General features: G+C 43.3%; 1 long non-coding RNA gene across 1 annotated transcript; it reads right to left on the reverse strand.

Annotated features, from left to right (window-relative positions):
• Positions 1-11,198: 11,198 nt before the first annotated feature.
• On the reverse strand, positions 11,199-16,804 carry LOC141277431 (uncharacterized). The gene is made up of 2 exons (XR_012328850.1): positions 15,845-16,804; positions 11,199-11,752 (listed from the first exon to the last, which is right to left on the reverse strand). It is a non-coding gene; the product is annotated as an uncharacterized lncRNA (long non-coding RNA).
• Between the last annotated feature and the right edge of the window lie 500 nt (positions 16,805-17,304).

Raw genomic sequence — 17,304 nt, forward strand, 5'->3', positions numbered from 1 at the left:
GTACAGCAAGGGTTAAGTCTCCTAGAGCTGAGGGCTGTCACTTCTAAGAATGACAATCTGGGACCTGAACTGACCTGGACCTGAATGTCTGTCGCCAGAAATGCAGGGCTAGCACGGGGGCCAGGAGCAGGCTGGCAGGTAGGATTGCAGGCCCAGGAGGCAATCAGGAGCCTGGAACACCCAGGTGCCCTGTCCCATAGAAAGCTCTACCACCCGCTGGTTTCCCAGGTCAGACTTCCCATCTGGGCCAAGCATCCTGTGAGAACCAGCGCTGACCCAACGGATAGGCTGATTCAAGTGTTTCCAGATAGACTGATTCAAGTGTTTCCGTGTCCATGGGCCCGTCTGAGCCTGCCAGCTGCTAGAGCTGACTGAACAGAGACTGACCATCCCACGTTTTAGATGCAGACGTTTCAGAGGTTGAGGAAATTCTCAAGTGTCCACAGCAAGGAAGCTTCTCAGCCAGGATTCAATCCCAGCTCGCCTGGGCTGTAAGCCTCACTTTTCAACGACAGGTCCCCTCCTGCCAGAGGGTCCCCAAAAGTCTGAGCCAGAAAGGGCTTCAAGGGTCATCGAGACAAGTCTCTTAACTTTACAGATGGGGAAACCGAGGTCCAGAGAGGGGAAAGGTCATGTTCAAAGTCACACAACAGAACCTGCTTTGAAAGTGCCAAGTGTTTAACGATTGTTAGCCAGCAATCTGAGCTAGGCAGGGTGAGAATGTGTAGGGTGAAAAGAGCTGTGCCTGAACCCCAGAATCACGTTCGGGTTGTTAAGAACATTAACGGTTAGGTAACCAAAGGCCAGCAACAGATGGCTTCACTAACCCTCTATTAGCTCCCTGTTCAAGAAAAATAAGACTTAAGTTCTCCAGCCAATAACCCGTGATGCCCAGTGCAAAACTGAGCTCCACCGCAGCAGCCCAGTTCTCTCACTACCCCTACATCCCCACTCATCTCCCAGCCTCTGCCCGAATTTCCTCTTCTGTCTTCTCTTTCTGCCCAACTCTCACACTCTTTGAGGCCAAGCCTCAGTTCAACAGACAGATTTAAGATATGATTTCTGTAGACTGTGTGGCATAAAGTAGATGCTCAGTGAAAGACAGACAGAAGAGAAAGAGAGAGGGGCAAGGAAGGGAGGAAGGGAGGAAAGGGAAGATGGTAAGGAAATGTGGAAGGATGGATGGATGGATGGATGGATGGACGGATGGATTGGCAGGTGAGTGGGCAGATGGATGGATGGATGGAAGGATAATGGATGGATAAATAGAAAAATGGAAGGTGGATGGGTGGTGGGTGGGTTGATGGGTGGGCTGGGGGGTGAAGGATGGATGGAACACAGAGAAAGGGAAGTCATCCCACCCATCCCAAGGTGGGCAAGCATCCTAGAGGAGTTCTTAACTTAGCTGAACCTTGACGATGAATAGATGCTAAGCAAGCTAAGGAAGTGAGGAAGGACATCCCATTTGCTCGAGGAAGCACCTGAGCAAAGACACATAGGCGTGAGACATGGGTCTGCTGGAGAATGCAAGCACTTAAGCATTGCTGGAGCACACTGCTGAAGGCTGGATCTGACTGATGGAACTGAGAGCAGAGGCTGGGGGACAAATGCTGTGCTAAGGAGCTCAGACTTTATCCTGACAACTCTGGGGGCACTGAAGGGTCCTAAGAAGGGCAATGACACTGTCAGGTGTGTTTACAAGGGCTACTCTGGCGTCCGTGTGGAACACACTTTGGGAGAGGGGGGAGCAAAGGGAAAAGGGGGAAGGAAGATGCCGCTTGCCCTTATCCAGATGAGGGACGGGTTTGGCGGACTTCTCTCCCAGGGAGTCCCACCCCCTCACCTCAGATCACCTGGATTTCCCCTTTTTCAGCGCTCCCAGTACTTCTATGATCTGTGCACCCCCCATTATAGTTTAGTACAGTGCCTTCGGGGGCCAGCCACAAAGTGTCTCTCTCATGTAGCAGGTGTTCAGTGTGTTAATTTACTGGAATTACTCTGGTCTGACACGGGAGACACAGCCCTTATGCTTGGGGACATCCAGTCTAAAGCGAGAGGGCAAATGAGCCTAGAGCCTTCTCTGCTCCGTAGGCTGAGGGGAGCCCAGAACTGAGGAGCCGCCGGGGAGTTGGATAGCACATGGAAGCCTTCTTGGAAAGGTTTGACTCAGGTTTGAAAGAAGGAAGATCCCTGCATGGGTGGAGTGGGAGGCAGCATTCCCAGACAGGGGCGTGGCTGTGAGAACACCAGCGCCAGCAACTTCAGCACCCGGGAATCACAAGAGCTGTGTCAGGAGCCTTGAGCAACAGGCCCTGGGAGAGAGTACGGGAGACCCCGCAAGAATGGCAAGGCTTTCCAGCCTGAAGGGTAGAAAGAAAGGAGCGGTTTCCACCAGTCAGAGGTGGGGGACCAGGTTCAAGGCCGTGCAGCTCACCCCTTCCCCCAGGCTGAGACACGGAGGAGTCACACTTGGGGTTCCAGCCTGGGATCCCCCACTGACCGGCTGTGTGATTTTGGACAAGTCACTGCAGCCCTCTGAGCCTGTTTCCTATCAAATGGGCAAAATAATAATTCCTCCCTCGCAGGATTATTGAGAGGAGTAGATAATTCATGGCTAGTAGCCAGCATGGGCTTGGCACAGAAGAAATTTTTAGCTAAAAACTTACTTTAAATGAAGCCCTAGAGGTCAAGGGCGGGCAGGGGGTGAGCACAAATGGAAAACAGGTATCAAAATTCAGGCAAAGACCAAAGAGGAGTCCAGGAGAGCGCTGGGGCATCAGAGTGACAGGAGGAGGGAGGCCTCCAGAGAGCTGCTGAGGCCAGCAGGCCACGGTGATGATGAGTATGCGAGGGCCTGGCCAGGGCGGAGTCTCTGGGAGCTGGTAGATGCGGAAGCCCTGCCAGGGAAGAGTCAGCAGGACGGCTTGGGTGTGAGGGGAAAAGGCAGGGACCCACATTCTGAGGTTGGAGGTCCAGCACCGTCCCCCCGCACCACTACCCCCCGGGAGTGAGGGAGGCAGGGAAGCAGCAGCTCGGGGATTCCAGTGAGGCCCCGAGACCAGGGAAGTCGCACCAGTCACTCGGCGTTACCTGGTTCTCCAAGCAGCCCTGGCAACATCTGTCCTCAGACACATACACATGCCCATTTCTGTGTCACTCACTTCCGAAAGAGGGGACTGCGCAGCTTACGAGAAAAGACACATGTACAGCACAGCAAAAGAAACCATAAACAAAACAGGAAGACACAGGCTGGGAGAAAACATTTGCAAACGATGCAGCTGACAAGGAGTTAATTCCCCAAATATACAGATAGTTCATACAACTCAATATCAAAAACCAACAACCCCATCAAAAAATGGGCATCACCAAAAAGGCTACAAATAATTAATGCTAGAGAGGGTGTGGAAGGGAACCCTCCTACAATGTTGGTGGGAATGAAAATTGGTGCAGCCACTATGGAAAACAGTATGGAGGTTCCTTAAAAAACTAAAAATAGAACTACCATACGACCCAGCAATCCCACTCCCGGGCATATATCTGGAAAAAATGAAAGCTCTATTTTGAAAGGATACATGCACCCCAATGTTCATAGCAGCAGTATTTACAATAGCCAAGACATAGCAACCATCAGCAGATGAATGGATAAAGAAGACGTGGTATACATACAATGGAATATTACTCAGCCATGAAAAGAATGAAGTAATGCCACTTGCAGCAACATAGATGGACCTAGAGATTATCATACTAAGTGAAGTAAGTCAGGCGGAGAAAGACAAATATTATATGATATCATTTATATGTGGGAATCTAAAATATGATACAAATGAACTTATGTACAAAACAGAAACAGACTCACAGACATAGAAAACAAACTTATGGTTACCAAAGGGAAAAGAGGAGGGGGAGGGATAAATTAGGAGTATGAGATTAACAGATATACACTACTATATATAAAATAGATAAGCAACAAGGATCTACTGTACAGCACAGGGAACTATATTCAATATCTTGTAATATCCTATAATGGAAAAGAAGCTGAAAAAGAATATATGTGTATATATATATATATATATATATATATATATATGTATAACTGAATTTACTTTGCTGTATACCTAAATATTGTAAATCAACTCTAGTTCAATTTTAAAAAAGAAAAAAATTTATAACATAAAACTTACCTCATGTATAATAAAACTAAAAGTATCCATTAAAGTAAAATAAATCAAGAATTAGATAATAGAGTATATTGATGAACATGTTTTGGTTGCAAAAGACAGAAACCCAAATTGAATTAGTTTCAAAAAGAGGCAATTCATTGATTCATCATTCTCTCTCTCTCTCTCTCTCTCTCTGTAATGTGCACGCGCGCACACACACACACACACACACACACACACACACACACAAGGCTGGAACCATGGCTGAAGGCAGTCCTAAACTCATCCTTCAGCCTCTTGGCTAGAGAGGATCAACTCGAATTTGAAAAAAACCCAGGGAAGGCCACCTGCATGGCCTGATGTGGCCAGTAGCCAGAATCCTATATGACCAACCCAGCAGGCATACTTGCCCCACAGCCCCAAGGCCCAACCAAGGAGTAAAGGTCTAGTATCAGAAAAAGTGGGGGGCACAGATTTGGCCCCAACCTCTATGATCTAAGCAGCCACCCCAATTTGTGTCTACTGCAAAAGGGAGGTGGGGGCTTCCCTGGTAACGCAGTGGTTGAGAGTCCGCCTGCCGATGCGGGGGACGCGGGTTCGTGCCCCGGTCCAGGAAGATCCCACATGCCGCGGAGCGGCTGAGCCCGTGAGCCATGGCCGCTGAGCCTGCGCGTCCGGAGCCTGTGCTCCACAACGGGAGAGGCCCACAGCAGTGAGAGGCCCGCGTACCGCAAAAAAAAAAAAAAAAAAAAGGGAGGAGGCTGGTAGACCTGACCTCTAGCTCTGGGTTTCCCGGCAGCCAAGACAAAAAAGGAAACATGATGAAATATAAAACTCTCACTAACTAAAAAGGAGGCACATCTGACTGTCAAGAGAGATAAATATCTTCTAAGGTCTGCGGTCTGAGAAGAATCTGTCTTCATAGACTCTGAAGGACACTTAGAGCTTTCATTTCCTGAGCCCTGGGCTAGGCACTACCACCGATATTATCACTTAATCCTAAGCCTCTTGGGGAAGGTTAGAGTATCCATGTTATAGACTTAGAGAGGTAAAGGCAAGGAAGCTCCCTGGGCCTCAGTCCCCAAGTGCTGAGCCCCTTCTAGCTGCCACTGAATGTGCAGCTGTCCCAAAGCTGCCAGGATGCTCCATAAAGCCAACCCCTGGCAGCATCACAGCCTCCTGTTACCACCAAGTTCTGGTCACTTCTCCTAGGCACTTACTGGCCAGATTTGTCAGCAGCAGAGACTTTTGCCTGAGGACCTTCTCTGGCCACAAGAGCCCATTCTGCCAATGTACAGGACAGGCCAGAGTGCTGGGGGCGGTTAATGCCACTCCCCCTGCCTGAGACTGATGGAATGGGAGGATAAATACCCCAGCTCCCTCGTCCTTTGGAAAGAACACTGAAGTGGGAGTTCCCTGGTGGGATTAAGCTCCAGTTGTCCACAGTGTTCACTTGCTTGATAACACAGCCCTTATTAGCTTCCTTTCCCTCCCTGTCTCACTTCCCACTTCCTAATGGTGTTTCATGAGACATCACCCAAAACACTTCTTGCACTTGAAATTTTGGTCTAAGGATCTGCTTCTAAAACCCAAACTGAGGCACCTGAGCTTTTGGGTTTTAACTATATATGCCAGTGGTATGCTGGTAAATGTTCACCCACCGGATATCCAGGGAGAGGGGAAGTATATACATTACACACAAATAATATATAATTATTATATAATTTTATAATATATTGTACACATATTACATAGGCTAATATATAATTTTACAATATATTGTATATGTATTATATAATAATACAGAATATGTTACAAATTATAATAAATATGTAATTTTATAATGTATAACTATATATTACATATAATATATTATATAGTTATATATCATATATTCTAATGTATCATTATTTATTATTATATTAATTGCATATTATATTAATATATTCATTATATAATTTTATATTATAAATATGTAATAGTCATAAATAATATATAATATAAATTTATAATTAGTATATGTATAAATGATATATTTATATTTACAATTATATTGATAAATTTTATAAATATAAATATATAATCTATAAATTTTATTAATATAAGGGATGTCTAGCAGCAATTTACAAATAATAAGGCGTACTCTTTAATTGTAGGTCCATAGAGTCAAATGATTCCCATAGGATGCTTTCATTCACTGATTTTGCCAAACTCTTGCAATCTCTGGTTGCCGCTGACTATAAAGTGTTGTTCTGACATGAATGCTCGTTAAAGTTTGTGTCTACGTCAAGGGATAAGATAAAACTGAAACAACAAAGGCCTAGGCCCTAACTTCAGTCATTTACCAATGATGTGAGTAACTCTTTTGTAATTTTTGCTATTCAGAGGGCAATGGCTACAGACATGACACACTTTTCAGATTAATCTGCATTTTTTTAACATTTTTCTTCTTGAAATGTTAAAGCCTAGACTTTCTTAAGTCTGGACAATCACTAAAACACAACAAATCAAGCCCCAGTTTGTAGCATGGGCCATTTCCATGGTGTTAATGCCCCACTGCCTTACCTAGAGGAAGAGGAGGGGGAGGGGAGGCAGCAGCCAAGACCGGGCTGCCCAGGGGTGCTTGGCCTGGGGGCGGGGGGCGGGGCTGGTTGCGGAACCATGCTGCACACACCAGCGGCACCTCTAGGAGAAAGACAAAGAGTGCCCTTCCCCGCGTAGTAGCTGTAAATCAGCACCTCCTTTAAGGCCAGGGCTGCTCCTGATTGATCACCGTAGCCCCCACCCTGAGCCCAGCACACCTGGCCCAGAACAGCCTCTAAGTGGACATGGGCTGAGTCACTGGACTCCTGCGGGAACTTGCCTTCTCTGGAAACCTGAACAAGTCAAACGAGACCAGTGGTCTGCTCATCTGGAAGATCTACCCTGAAGTGGGATGGGTGGGGGGACACCGTTCTAACACCTCACCTACCAGTCACGTGCCCTTCAGCAAGCGGCTCACCCTCCTTGAGCCTCTATTTCCCCACCTGTAAAATGGGACGAGTGTGGTACGGGGAGATAGCAAGGAGTCCTGGCAGACAGCGGGCAGGGAGGAGGCGTTCACTTCATCTCAGCCTTAACACGCAGGACACAGAGCCTGCCCCCAGCCTTGCTGCAAGAATCAAAGGAGGCAACAACAGGTCGGGCTGCTTTGAAAACTGTCCGAGAGAGAGGGAAGAAGCAAGCAAACATTTATTGGGGGCCTACTGTGTGCTTTGTCCACATTTTACTTCCTTTCATTCTTTCATGAACCCCTTCAGGTAGATGCCAACACCCTAAATTTACAGAAGAGGAAACTGAGACTTGGAGAGATGAAGAGATCGGCTCAAGGTCACGCTCCAAGTTCAACCCATGTGGTCCTCTTATGGAAGGAGGACCTTCTTCCTCTCCTTAGTGGTCCTCTCCTTCCACTATACCACACTACCTTCTGCAAGGGACTACGATCTTACTTTAAGCTTGTTTTATTTTTTTCTTTTTGGTTGTCACTTTTGATTTGTATAGCCATATTATTATCTAAACACAAAGTGAATTTAAAAATCTATTATATGGTGTCACATGCCACAACATGGATGAACCTGGAGGACATCACACTAAGCAAAATAAGCCAGTATCTATTATTTTTCAAGTTCTTTTCCCATTTAGGTTATTAGAATATTTAGAATATTGAGCAGAGTTCCCTGCGCTATACAGTAGGTTCTTGCTGGTTATCTATATTAAATATAGTAGTGTGTGTATGTCGATCCCAAACTCCCAATTTATCCCTCCCACACCTTTCCCCTTTGGTAACCATAAGTTTGTTTCCTAAGTCTGTGAGTCTGTTTCTGTTTTGTAAATAAATTCATTTGTATCATTTTTTTTAGATTCCACATACAAGCAGAATATCCTATGATATTTGTCTTTCTCTGTCTGACTTACTCTACCTAGTATGATAATCTCCAGGTCTATCCGTGTTGCTACAAATTGCTTCCATGTCTTGGCTATTGTAAATAGTGTGCAATGAACATTGGGGTACGTGTATCCTTTCAAACCATGGTTTTCTCTGGATATATGTCCAGGAGTGGGATTGCTGGATTATATGGTAGCTCTATTTTTAGTTTTTCAAAGAACCTCCATACTGTTCTCCATAGTGGCTGCACCAATTTACTTTCCCACCGAAAGTGTAGGAGGGTTCCCTTTTCTCCACACCCTCTCCAACATTTATGGTTTGTAGACTTTTTGATGATGGCCATCAAAAAGACTACAAACAATAAATGTTGGCTATCATCAGCCAGGTGAGGGAAGGGAGTCCCAGGTTATATGATCAGCTCATGCACAATTCTCTGATTGGTTGATGGTGAGGTAACAGAGTGGTATTACTCTGTTAAAATTCTTCAGTCCTTAAGCTCCAGTAGGTCTGGGGGCTACATGCTCATGGTCATCAAGTAGTTAATTTATTCCATTTAGTGGGGGTTTTAGCATCTGTAAAACAACTCAGGAAATGTGCATCAGATACTATTATCTAGGTACTTCAGACAGGAGCTAAAGCAGAGGATATGGGGGAAGGGTTTGTCCCAGGAAGGCCCCATAGGGTCCTGCTTGGTTATGGCACTGTCCCCTTTACTATACACTACCAACGGTTGTCACTTGGTTTTCCATTTTCAGCCACTATAAATAACGCAGCAATAAATATCTTTGTACATTTGCCCTTTTATACTGGTCTTTTCTTTCTTTTTTTTTTTTTTGTTTTTGGTGGTACTCGGGCCTCTCACTGTTGTGACCTCTCCCGTTGCGCAGCACAGGCTCCGGACGCTCAGGCTCAGCGGCCATGGCTCACGGGCCCAGCCACGCCGCAGTACGTGGGATCTTCCCAGACCGGGGCACGAACCCGTGTCCCCTGCATCGGCAGGCGGACTCTCAACCACTGCACCACCAGGGAAGCCCTGGTCTTTTATTTCTATTAACTTATTCATTTAATAATGAAGCCCCTTAAATATTTGAAAGTCACCTTTGCCATGTACTCACATATAAGGAAGCCAGAAAAGAGCCTAGGAGAATAAAAATCTTGGGGACAGAACAATGGATGAATGTTTTGTTTTTTTATATTTCCATTTATGTTGTCACACTATTCATACGGCAGATAAAAACTGTGTTACTGGATGCAAGTTCATGTGCCCTATGCACAGCGGGGCCAAACAAACCAAGACATCGGATTTTGGAGCAGAGAAATATTTTTGCAGCGTCATGCAAGGAGAACGGGTGGCTCGTGCCCAAAAAAATCCCCGAACTCTCTGAAGGGTTTCAGCAAAGCATTTTTCAAGAAAAACTCAGGAAGTATGCATGAGATACTATTATCTGGGTACTTCAGAGAGGAGCTACATTACCACAGAGGATATGGAGGAGGGGTCTGTCCCGGGAAGACTCCACAGGGTCCTGCTTGGTTACAATTGGAAGGAGCAAAACATATCTGTTTTAGGTGTAATGATCTTATAATTGTAGGAAAGAAAGAAACATTTGGACCCCATCAGTGGGTTAACAGGGAACCGAGTCAGAAATGGACTCTCCTTCCAAATAGCCTTTTATGCTCTAACACCCCTTGATCTGCTCAAAGCCCTTCTGGCGTCCTGGACAGATGGGGAAGCAGGGACACAGAGCTATGTCTGCCCATGGCAGTGACCACACAGCACATCAGAGGAAGGGGCAGCACATCCGAGGGAGGCCAGATAAAGAGCTGCACTTGCTCAGTGCCTCAGCTCTCACAGCCCCGACTCCACCCCTCCATAGCTCAAAAAGATACTTGCTTTCTCTTCTGCGGCAGCCTTGGAGCAATGTGATGAAAGGCACATGGAATCTAGAGAAGCCCGTCCCCAAGAATCTTCCTTCTGAGAACGTTCCATGGAGACCAGAGCGAGCAGAGTCTTCTACACCAAACCCATGGCTCTAATCCACAAATCTTGAGTGTCCCTTACATGCCGGGTGCTGTCTAAGTTTGTTGGGGACAGGCAAAACCAAAAGCTTCATGTGTGTTATGTTTCAGGAAGCCATCAGAAGATTTTAAACTACAAGCTACAGCAATGGGAAGGCAAACAGAAGAAATCACTTATCTCAGATATCAGAAACAATGGGCCCAAAGAACGCAAAACCTTTAGGAGCTTACCACTAAGTCACTGACTTCAGCAGATACACTTTATGGGCTATCATCAATTCTCACTTCAGCCATTGTTTAGCACTTTATGCAATTATCTAAAACAATATTTTACCAACTTTGACACATAACTCGAGCATGAAGAATCTGAGGGTGTGTTCAAAATAGACACGTTACAAGGAACATTCAAGAGCACTCAACCTCCTCATCTCAGGTGCCAGGATCTTAGGAAGCAGGAAAGACCAGCCAAGAGCAGAATGCAGTCTGATCTGACATAGAGAATAGACCTGTGGTTGCCAAGGGGGAGGGGACATGGGGGAGGGATGGATTGGGAGTTTGGGATTAGCGGAAGCAAACTAGTATATATAGGATGGATAAACAATAAGGACTATATAGCACAGGGAACTATGTTCAATATCCTGTGATAAACCATAATGGAAAAGCATATGAAAAAGAATATATATATGCATAACTGAATTTCTTTGCTGTACAGCAGAAATTAACACAACATTGTAAATCAACTATACTTCAATAAAATTTTAAAAAATTAAAAATGCAGTCTGATTTGGACTTGAATCTTAGCTTGAGAAATCCAAGCATTTCCAGATGGAAAACCTGCTTCCTTTACTGAAGGCGAAATTTACATTTCTGCTTCGATAATGTCTTTCTGTAAAGGGGGCTCATGATGAATATAACAAAACAGAAATAGACTCAGAGATATAGGGCACAAACTTGTGGTTACCAGCGTGGAGAGGGAAGGGAGGAGGGGCAAGATAGGGATAGAGGATTAATAGGTATGAACTACTATGTATAAAATAAAATAGGCTACAAGGACATATTGTACAGCACAAGGAATATAGCCAATATTTTATAATAACTTTATTTTTATTTATTTATTTATTTTTTTTTTTTGCGGTACGTGGGCCTTTCACTGTTGTGGCCTCTCCCGTTGCGGAGCACAGGCCCTGGACGTGCAGGTTCAGCGGCCATGGCTCATGGGCCCAGCCGCTCTGCGGCATGTGGGAGCTTTCCAGACCAGGGCATGAACCCATGTCCCCTGCATCGGCAGGTGGACTCTCAACCACTGCACCACCAGGGAAGCCCTATAATAACTTTAAATGGAGTATAAGCTATAAAAATATTTAGCCACCATGTTGTACACCTGAAACTAATATAATGTTGAAAATCCACTATATCTCAATAAAATAATAATATTAATAAAAAATAAAAGGGGCTCAGGTTTTGTTTACACTGGACACAGCAATGAACAGGAGACACATGGTTCCTGCTCTTAGGCAATTTTTCTAACTAGCTGAGAGACCCAAAGAAATTTTTTTTTCCTTGATTATTTGAAATCTCAGTTTCCCCATCTGTCAAATGGAGGACTTTCTCATGGAGCTTTCCGAGGGTCCACCGTTGGCTGGTATTCATTCTGAAGACACAAGCACAAACAGTTTTGTTAAAATCGCTCCCCACACCCAGGTAAAGTGTGTTCTGCACACTCTGTTCTGACATCTCATTACTCAACAACTCATGAGCATGTGCTCACGAGTTTTTAACAACCCAGGCCAGGACTATATGTCTGTGTCAGAGTTCTTCCATAACATCAGCTTTAAAAGTGATGAATCAATTCACAAAAGATATTTTTTAAAGATAATACTCAAAGTTGCTGAGCATGTTTTGAAATAGGCACTCCCATTCCCTGATGGAAAAATATGTAAATTGGTACAACTTCTCTTTAAATCAATTTGGCAATACAAATTAAGACCATTAAAATATTCATTATCTTCTCACCTAGTAATTATACTTCTGGGAATCTAGCCTAAAGAAATACTGCAAAAAATATATGAAAATAAAGTGTTATGCAGAAAGATGTTCCATTGTTGCATTACTTTAAATGGTAATCAAAAAAAGTGGAAACAGCATTAAATTGTATTTGGTGTGATTGTAGTTATGTTTGTATATATATATGAAAGAAACTCACCAAAATGTTATCAGTGAAGAACATGAGTTCCTACATTGAAAGATTCTGCTAAGTGCCTAATCCAACAGATGAAGACACAGCCACAACAAGGCAGAATATGTGATATTTCAGCCACTGGAGAGAAAGAGAAGAACCTAAATCCTGCTGGGGGAAGAGTGGGAATGGGATAGTATGAAGGATCTAGAATCAAAATAGAATTAGACTTCTCAAGTGTAATACCGGAAGCCAGGAAACAGTGAAGAAACAATACCTTCAAAATGCTGAGGAAAAATTATTTCCAACCTAGAATTCCATACCCAGCCAAACTATCAGTCAAGAGACTAACAATATTTTCAGAAATAAAAGTTCAAAAACTTTAACCTCTATAAAACTTTCCATAAGAGTATGTGTTTCACTCAAATAAAGGGAGGGAGAGGGAGGAAAAAGAAGACATGGGATCCAGAAAACAAGGGGTGCAATAGAGAAAGAAGAGATGCCCAAGACAATGGTGAAGGGAGATGTCCGGGTAATAGCAGGCCCAGAGAGCACCCAGAACAGACTGGAGCAGGAGGACAGAGGGCTCCAGGAAGGACATCTTCAAGAACATGAAATTGATGGAATAGGCAGTGTTTAACACATTAAGAGGAGATGTATACTTCTGGCAATGAATTAGTGATAGGTACAAAGAAAACTTATACAAACTGAAAAACAGATATTTATTCTGAGGAAATTTAATATAGTGTAAAACATGATTTGATTGTGAATAATATTTAAATAGTCATAAAAATGTAAACATTAAACATTTACTAATGAAAAGTTATTGAGAGGGTAGGAAAGAGTGGATAGGGAAAATGCACATAGAGAGCTAAATTCTCTTCCTATACAGCAGCGATTAAAAACTAAACCTGAAAAATGGCTATACTACCCAAAGCAATCTACAGATTTAATGTGACCCCTATCAAATTACCAAAGAGAAAAATAACCAAAGTTATTTTTCACATAACTGGAGGAAATAATCCTAAAATTTATGTGGAGGCATAAGGGACCCAGAATTTCCAAAGCAATCCTGAGGAAAAAGAACAAAACTGGAGGCATAACCCTCCCAGACTTCAGACAATACTACAAAGCTACAGTAATCAAAACAGCATGGTACTGACACAAAAACAGACATATGGATCAATGGAACAGAATAGAGAGTCCAGAAATAAATCTGCACACCTACAGTCAATTAATCTTCAGCAAAGGAGGGAAGAATATACAATTGGAAAAAGACAGTCTCTTCAGCAACTGGTGTTAGGAAAGTTGGACAGCTGCATTTTAAATCAATGACGTTAGAACACTCCCTCACACCATACACAAAAATAAACTCAAAAAGACTTAAAGACAGGACTTCCCTGGTTGTCCAGTGGTTAAGAATCCACCTTCCAATGCAGGGGACGTGGGCTCAATCCCTGGTCAAGAAACTAAGATCCCACATGCCGCAGGGCAACTAAGCCTGTGCATTGCAACTACTGAGTCCACAGGCCACAACTAGAGAGCCCACATGCTGCAAGTACAGAGTCCACATGCTCTAGAGCCTGCGTGCCACAACTACAGAGCCCATGCACGCTGGAGCCCCCACACCACAACTAGAGAGAAGCCCGAGAAGCCCGTGTGCCACAACAAAGAGCCCGCACATCAAGTGAAAGATCCCGCATGCCGCAACTAACACAGGATGTGGCCAAAAATAAATAAATAAACAAATAATTTTTTAAAAAAGATTTAAATATAAGACGTGACACCATAAAACCCCTAGAAGAGAACATAGGCAAAACATTCTCTGACATAAATCGTAGCAATGTTTTCTTAGGTCACTCTCCCAAGGCAATAGAAATAAAAGCAAAAATAAACAAATGGGACCTAATCAAACTTATAAGCTTTTGCACATCAAAGGAAACTATAAACAGAACGAAAAGACAACCTAAGGAATGGAGAAAATATTTGCAAATGATGTGACATACAAGGGTTTAATTTCCAAAATATACATACAGCTCATACAACTCAATAATAAAAAAAAAAAAAAATCAAAAAATGGGCAGAAAACCTACACAGACGTTTCTCCAAAGAAGACATACAGATGGCCAATAGGCACATGAAAAGATGCTCAACATCACTAATTACTAGAGAAATGCAAATCAAAACTGCAGTGAAGTATCACCTCACACAGTCAGAATGGCCATCATCAAAAAGTCTACAAATAATAAATGCTGGAGAAGGTGTGGAAAAAAGGGAATCCTGCTACAACGTTGGTGGGAATGTAAATTGGTGCAGCCACTATGGACAACAGTATGGAGGTTCCTTAACAAACTAAAAACAGAGTTACCACATGATCCAACAATCCCACTCCTGGGCATATAGCTAGAAATGATGAAAACTCTAATTCGAAAAGATACATGCACTTCAATGTTCATAGCAGCACTACTTATAATAGTCAAGACATGGAAACAACCCAAGTGTCCATCAACAGATGAATGGATAAAGAACGTGTGATATATATATGATGGAATACTACTCAGCCATTAAAAAAGAATGAAATAATGTCATTTGCAGCAAGACGAATGGACCTCAAGATTATGATACTAAGTGAAGTAGTCAGACAGAGAAAGACAAATATCATATGATACCACTTATATGTGGAATCTAAAATATGATACAAATGAACTTATTTACAAAACAGAAACAGGCTCACAGACATAGAAAACAAACTTATGGTTACCAAAGGGGAAAGGTGGGGAGGAATAAATTAGTAGTCTGGGATTAGCAGATACAAACTACTATATATAAACTACATAAAAAACCAGGTCCTACTGTATAGCACAGGGAACTATATTAAATATACTGTAATAAACCATAATGGAAAAGAATATGAAAAAGAGTATATAGATATAGATATAGATATATCTGAATCACTTTGCTGTACACCAGAAACTAACACAACACTGTAAATCAACTATACTTCAATTAAAAAAAAAACTAAAACTGAAAAAATATCTAAAAATTATAGCATAGCCAGTTATTTAGAAATAAGGAGATCGATTGTTTCAAGATGGCAGAGTAGAAGGATGTGCTCTCACTCCCTCTCGCAAGAGCACCAGAATCACAAATAACTGCTGAACAATCATCGACAGGAAGACACTGGAACTCACCAAAAAAGATACCCCACATCCAAAGACAAAGGAGAAGCCACAGTGAGACGGTAGGAGGGGCGCAATCACAATAAAATCAAATCCCATAACTGCTGGGTACGTGACTCACAAACTGGAGAACACTTATACCACAGAAGTCCACCCACTGGAGTGAAGGTTCTGAGCCCCACATCAGGCTTCCCAACCTGGGGGTCAGGCAACAGGAGGAGGAATTCCTAGAGAATCACACTTTAAAGTCTAGTGGGATTTGATTGCAGGACATCGACAGGACTGGGGAAAACAGAGACTCCACTCCTGGAGGAACACACAAAGTAGTGTGCACATCGGGACCCAGCAGAAGGAGCAGTGACCCCATAGGATGCTGAACCAGATCTACCTGCTAGTATTGGAGGGTCTCCTGCAGAGGTGAGGGCTGGCTGTGTCTCACCATGAGGACAAGGACACAGGCAGCAGAAGTTCTGGGAAGTACTCCTTGGCATGAGCCCTCCCAGAGCCCGCCATTAGCCCCACCAAAGAGCCCTGGTAGGTTCCAGTGTTGGGTTGCCTCAGGTCAAACAACCAACAGGGAGGGAACCCAGCCCCACCCATCAGCAGACAAGCGGATTAAAGCCCCACCAGAGCAACAGCCAGCTCTACCCACCACCAGTCCCTCCCAACAGGAAACTTGCACAAACCTCTTAGACAGCTTCATCCACCAGAGGGCACACAGCAGAAGCAAGAAGAACTACAATCCTGCACTCTGGAACAAACACCACATTCACAGAAAGATAGACAAGATGAAAAGGCAGAGGGCTATGTACCAGATGAAGGAACAAGATAAAACCCCAGAAAAACAACTAAATGAAGTGGAGATAGGCAACCTTCCAGAAAAAGAATTCAGAATAATGATAGTGAAGATGATCCAGGACCTCGGGAAAAGAATGGAGGCAAAGATTGAGAAGATGCAAGAAATGTTTAACAAAGACCTAGAAGAATTAAAGAACAAACAAACAGAGATGAACAATACAATAACTGAAAAGAAAAATATGCTAGAAGAATCAATAGCAGAATGACTGAGGCAGAAGAACGGATAAGTGACCTGGAAGACAGAATGGTGGAATTCACTGCTGCGGAACAGAATAAAGAAAAAAGAATGAAAAGAAATGAAGACAGCCTAAGAGACCTCTCGGACATCAAATGCACCAACATTTGCATTAAAGGGGTTCCAGAGGGAGAAGAGAGAGAGAAAGGACCCAAGAAAATATTTGAAGAGATTATAGTCGAAAACTTCCCTAACATGGGAAAGAAAATAGCCACCCAAGTCCAGGAAGCACAGAGAGTCCCAGGCAGGATAAACCCAAGGAGAAACATGCCAAGACACATAGTAATCAAACTGACAAAAATTAAAGACAAAGAAAAATTATTGAAAGCAAAAAGGGAAAAATGACAAATAACATACAAGTGAACTCCCATAAGGTTAACAGCTGATTTCTCAGCAGAAACTCTAAGAGCCAGAAGCGGGTGGCATGACATATTTAAAGTGATGAAAGGGAAGAAATTACAACCAAGATTACTCTACCTGGCGAGGATCTCATTCAGGTTTGATGGAGAAATCAAAAGCTTTACAGACAAGCAAAAGCTAAGAGAATTCAGCACCACCAAACCAGCTCTACAACAAATGCTAAAGGAACTTCTCTAAGCGGGAAACACAAGAGAAGAAAATGATGTACAAAAAAACCCCCATAACAATTAAGAAAATGGTAATAGGAACATACATATCGATAATTACCTTAAATGGGAATGGATTAAATGCTCCAACCAAAAGACACAGGCTTACTGAATTGGATACAAAAACAA

This window comes from Tursiops truncatus, chromosome 20, assembly GCF_011762595.2.
Source record: "Tursiops truncatus isolate mTurTru1 chromosome 20, mTurTru1.mat.Y, whole genome shotgun sequence".
NCBI lineage: Eukaryota > Metazoa > Chordata > Mammalia > Artiodactyla > Delphinidae > Tursiops > Tursiops truncatus.